The sequence below is a fragment of the Manis javanica genome, chromosome 10 (assembly GCF_040802235.1).
Source record: "Manis javanica isolate MJ-LG chromosome 10, MJ_LKY, whole genome shotgun sequence".
In the NCBI taxonomy this organism is placed as follows: Eukaryota; Metazoa; Chordata; class Mammalia; order Pholidota; family Manidae; genus Manis; species Manis javanica.
The window spans coordinates 69,066,465-69,072,092 of NC_133165.1; the positions used below are offsets into that span (position 1 = coordinate 69,066,465).

A 5,628-nucleotide genomic window follows, 5' to 3' on the forward strand; every position below is an offset into this window, starting at 1 on the left:
AATACTGTCTTTTTGAAAATGCTATGGTATAAAAACCTCTGGCTTTAACTGTTTGGGGTCCTCGTTGAGACTTGCTGCGTCGGGCTAACTTGGACCCCTGCTAGCTGGTTCCTGAATAAATTCCTCTTGCTTGTTGCATCAAGAGACGTCTTTCGTGAGTGATTTGGGGTGGCGTCCTCCTCAGGGAGAATCCAACATTTGGGGGCTCGTCCGGGATCATGCGCTCAACCCGCTTCACTCCCGAAGTCGCTCTTAGAGGAAGAGGTAAGATTAGTGGCGCCTTGGTTTGTCTGTGTTGTGTTTTCTGTTTTTCAGTAAGACCGGTCAGAATTCTGAAAGGGGGTACCCACTGTCTGGCAGCTGTCCCGATCCCGTAAAGGGGTCGAGACTGCGGTTGGTAGACGTACTAGGAGCACCGCAGGCTGCAACCCTGGGGGACGCCTCGGGGAGGTTGGAAGGCCAGGGACGCCTGGTAGCCTCCCGTCTGTTTTTCCGGCAAGGTGAATCTGATGAGATAGGGTTGATTTTTGGGCGCCAGGAATATCAACCCTCTGATTCCTTTCGGTTTCTGTTTGAAAATCTGAGAAAAACAAAAAGCAGCTGCTGTGTGTCTAATCTGTGTGTGTCTCTGTTTTTTGTGTCTTTCACGTGCCTAATAATTGTTATACTGACAATGGGACAGACTCAGACAACCCCCTAAGTGTGTAAATGAATATATCTTTCTACCTCCGGATGGTATTAATGAAATTGATTTAAAGACAAGCGCTTGTGAAAATTGAGTGTTCTAAAACTTCCAGAAAACCTGATAAAAAAGTGTTAAGCATTAATGCTAATTTGAGTTTGCCTAAGGCGGGCATGTCTTGGTAGTTGGTTGGCTGCCTGAGTTTACCTAGAGTCATTTGAGTCATGTTATCTGCTAAATCTTTTAAGAATAGAATGCTTAGAGGCTTGGCTTTGTCTAGTGTTCAGTGGGGGTCTTGTGAGTAGGCTAGCATAGTTGTTGCAGGTAGGTGAGCTGGATAAGTGTGGCAAGTGAACACCTTTTTAATTGTGTGTTGCAGTGTGTATGCCTACCTGCAGCCTGAGAATCTTTGTAGTAACTTAAAGCCTTAGAGTTTTGTTAAGTTGAGAAGATGTGCTCTGTGTTTGCTGGGAGATTGTGCTGTGAAGCTCATGGTTGCAGAAATTGTAGAATGTGTTCATAAGTGTCAGTCTAGGGAATGTTGGTTTGACAGTTTGCAGTGTCCTGCTTCTCAGTGTTCACTGGAAGTTGAAGTTTCTAATAGTTTTGAGTTCTGGTTAGAACTGCTGAAAGTGATGGAGAGGGCATTTCTCTATGCTGGAAGATGTATGTTTTAATGAGAGAAAGTGTAAAGAACGGAAATTCGTTTTGTTGAAAGTAAAAGAAAGTGATTGTTCTGAAGTGCAGCTATTTGTTTAAAGAGAGAGAACACTGAATGTAAAAAGAAAGTTGTAGAAGGCTTGTGGAAGAGTTGGTATAGTCATGCTATGTGAAATTGAAGCGAGTAAGTCTTGGTATCGAGTATACAGCAAAATTAGAATTTTGTTTTCAGTTAAAAAGACAAAGTTTTCTTTAACTGTTAGTCTGCTCTTAATGTTGAAAGATCAAAGCAGTTTCTCATGCTTAAAGTCTCAGTGAGTTGCCATGAAATCGTAATATTAAAAAGGACTAAAAGCTAAAGTTTGTTAACAACTGTATAACCTTTATTTGCCTTTGAAATATTTTGTTATTGAAAATGATTGCATGGCCTGAAAAATTGAATTCCTAAGCAGAATAGTAACAAAGCTTTTTTCAGCTGATTAAATGCACTTAGTTAACAAACCAAAATTTATTCTTAAAAATTAAACTGTAGAATCTGGACAAGATTATGTTTCTCCCAGAAAAACAGGTTTCACTGTAAAGGTTTAGATAGACGAACATGTGACCACTTTTGAGAAAAGTTGTAATAGATTTTTTGAGAACCACCAGGTCTTATTGTTTAATTTATATGCTGTATGTTTTAAAAAACATAGAGGGCTCCATATTTTTTAATGCAAATGATCTTAGAGCTTTTAATAGAATTTGCACAGCAGCTTATATCTACTATTAAAGAGTAAAACATTCTTGAAGCTTTCAGGGAAGACCTGTAGACTTAAGCACTTTCTCTGCCTTTTTGTATCTGGTCTTAGACACTTATGCTGAGTTATGTTCTTATTATTTTCACTGTTTGCAAGCTATTGATTGTAAGCCAAAAGTCATCATTTCTCAGTCCCTAAATGAAGAAGTAAAATGCCTGATCTCTTTCATCTCAAAGCATATCTCTGGTCATATCTGAATATCTGTGTGAAAGAAAGAGACATTTAAATTTGAAATTCTGCTTAAACTTTTAAGTTGAATTTGACTATAGCCATATTCATTCTTTGTATGTATCTCTAACAGGTCTTTTGTATGCCTGGTGATATTATACTCTGCCTTGAGTTTAGACAGTTCTTTCAGCTAAATATGAATTCTTATTATAGCTTTTTTCCCCTCCTGAAGATGAAAGCAGAAGAATCTACCATCTGCTACCATTCTCTCAAGAATGCTTAGTAACCTAGAATTATTTTGACTTTCTGTATATTGTCTTTAAAAATTGACAGCAGCAGTCTCCCCTGCTGCCCCACCTTTTTAAGATGTCTCGTTTACTGTGCTGAGTATATAGACAATAAATGTGTAATGATAGTTCTAAAAAAATTAAATGCAAAAAGGTGCTTTTACCTCTAGTTAACTCTGATATTTTCCAGAGGGCCCCTGGAACATGTCAGAAGAATTTTTTCTCCTTAAAGAAAGTATTTGACTAATTTGGCTTATTTATCTGATATATATATCTGATATATATATATATATTTACCAGGAAAGCACTGTCAAAGAGAATGATGCTAAACTTTGTTACTGAATGTTTTGTATTACAGAAATATCTGAATTACCTTATGTCAACTGTTTTACAGTAAGCTCTCATCAGATCTTTAACCATTGTCATTTGTAAGTCTTTAGTCATTTATAGTATTATCCCTAAACTGGTAAAGAACTGGATTTCAGCAGAACAGGTATTAGTTACATAAGATTACATAAACTAAAGAAAATGATTTTGTGTCTTTTTGTTTCAAATGTTGCTGATAAAGTGTTTTAACCTTGTTCTCTTAAACTGACAACAGTTTAGTAAATGACTATCTTTATGAGCAGAATTGAAACGTCCTTCTCTCTACTTGATCCCTCCAGAGTTTAAAAATTTTCAGTGACTGTTTTTGTATTCCATGGCAGTATGTTTATTTGCACGAGTTCAATAAGAATCTGCTTTCCTTGTGAGAAGACTACTTAAGAACACTGGTTATACTACCAGGGCTTTGACTGGAATGTCATACCTGAGAGACATGTGTATAGACTCAGATGTGAACAACTTTAAAGAACTAAGATTGACCTTATAAAGCCAACAAAGCCCCTTGGAAGAACTGGCCTGGTACCTTGCTTACAGAGTTCCCAGCAGCCTTACCAGGTGAGTAAAGAAGGTCACTTCCTGGCAGGTGCAGAGACCTCGAGAAGAGAAGAATTCATCCAAATCTACAGGTACTGCAGGCAAAGCCTGATGGCAAGTCTAGCTTGGCTGTCTAGCCTCAAGAGGCTTTTAAAAGTTCAATCTGAAATTCCTTACAAAAAGTTCCAGCAAAGCATATTTAAAAGAGCCTGTGTAATCAATTGCTCTTCTTGCTGCGCCTGTGCAAATATCAAGCCAGCTGTTAATTATTTTCTTAACCTGGTTACTTCTAGTAAAAATGAGAGTGATTTTAGAGAGAAGTATTGTTTCAATAATGCAGCCTCCTTCCAGAATAAAAAATCCAACTCCAGATGTTGCTACATAACCTAATAACACAATTTGTTTTATCTTGCCTAGAAGCCACAAAACTGCAAATAGTAATAGAAATGAAACCCAGAATAGAAGCGCCAGCCTTCTGAGGCCCTCTCAACTGACCAGTGATGGAGACCTAGCTGCACCCTTTACTGCGCCCCCTTCTCAGCACGAAGCAGCCAGAGCGGTCATCGCCCCTTTTCCCTGGCAGCAGCTAGAGTCTCTGTAGAAGAAAGAATGAGACCCTGACAACAGGGTACCCCAAGTGTGCGTGCAATTTAACCAAGAACAGGCCAAAAATGAAAAGTCCTGGGTGACTGGAATAACTTGGGGTTTTCAGCTTGATATGGGCCGTTTCACCTGGGTCGGCCCTTACCCAAGTAGACTCAACTATCAGACTTAAAGTACCTAGGCATAGATATAGGAGAGAGCCGGTCTCGCTGACCTTAGCTGTGTTGTTAGGGATAGGTGTCGCAGCCGGAGTGGGAATGGGGTCAGCCGCTATTGTCCAAGGGAACCAACATTATGAAGGGCTAAGGACAGCTATTGATGAAGACCTAAGGACCATAGAGCAATCCATTACAAAACTTGAAGAATCTCTGACTTCCCTCTCTGAGGTAGTCTTGCAGAATAGACGAGGGCTAGATCTGTTGTTCCTAAAAGAAGGAGGACTGTGTGCAGCTTTAAAAGAAGAATGCTGCTTTTATGCAGACCATTCCAGAATAGTAAGAGATTCAATGTCAAAGCTTAGGGAAAGGCTAGGCCAGAGAAAGAAAGAAAGAGAAGCCAGCCAAGGGCTATTTGAATCTTGGTTCACTAGATCCCTGTGGTTTACAACCCTGATATCCACTCTGGCTGGGCCCCTACTCATCCTTGTGTTGCTCCTCACTTTAGGACCCTGCATACTAAATCAGCTGATAACTTTGTTAGAGAAAGAGTGAGTGCTGTTCATGTGCTGATGTTGAAGCAACAATATCATTCACTCACCCCACAAGAAGACACAAACATTCCATGATTGGAATGCCCCTAAAGAGAAGTGGGGAAATGTAGGATCTGAAAAATCAAAAGTTAGCATAAGTGCATAAGTACAGCCATCTTAAAGGCTTAAACGCCACCCTCTAACCTAGGAGAAGGAAAATTATTAGAATCTTGAAAAACAAGTTAGTCAGCCAGTGTTAAATGTAGTGACCTTCAGTTAGCTAACCTCAAATCAGTTAATCATGAACACCAGGTGGTGGGCAGCTGCGGCCTTCAGACTGCTAACCTTGGTCGGATAGTCATGCATACCAAGCTTATCTTGCTAAAACACTGTGTAAGAAAATACTGTCTTTTTGAAAATGCTATGCTATAAAAACCTCTGGCTTTAACTGTTCGGGGTCCTCGTTGAGACCCGCTGCGTCGGGCTAACTTGGACCCCTGCTAGCTGGTTCCTGAATAAATTCCTCTTGCTTGTTGCATCAAGAGACGTCTTTCGTGAGTGATTTGGGGTGGCGTCCTCAGGGAGAATCCAACAGTGACAGGTAGCTGTCGGGGTGGTAAGTTTCTTCTCAGTTCTGTGTGCACAGCAAAGGGTTGAAGGGCAGAGACACAGTAGTGAAGCAGAATGAAAGCTTTATTTGAATATACTCTAAGGGAGGAATGAGTTGGAGTCAAGGTAGATAAAGGCAGGTTTACTTGCTCACCTGGAGTAGGACAGAGAGTGTGAATGAGACAGGGACCATGGATGTAGTCAGAGTAGAGGAAG

The 5,628-nt window shown here is 40.2% G+C and overlaps 1 long non-coding RNA gene across 2 annotated transcripts; it reads left to right on the forward strand.

The window, feature by feature from the left end:
• On the forward strand, positions 1–5,345 carry LOC140844116 (uncharacterized). 2 transcript variants are annotated; one of them, XR_012122368.1, is made up of 2 exons: positions 1–264; positions 2,441–5,345. It is a non-coding gene; the product is annotated as an uncharacterized lncRNA (long non-coding RNA). The 2 variants fall into 2 exon arrangements; XR_012122369.1 differs by having other exon boundaries at positions 3,302–5,345.
• The last annotated feature ends 283 nt before the right edge of the window (positions 5,346–5,628 follow it).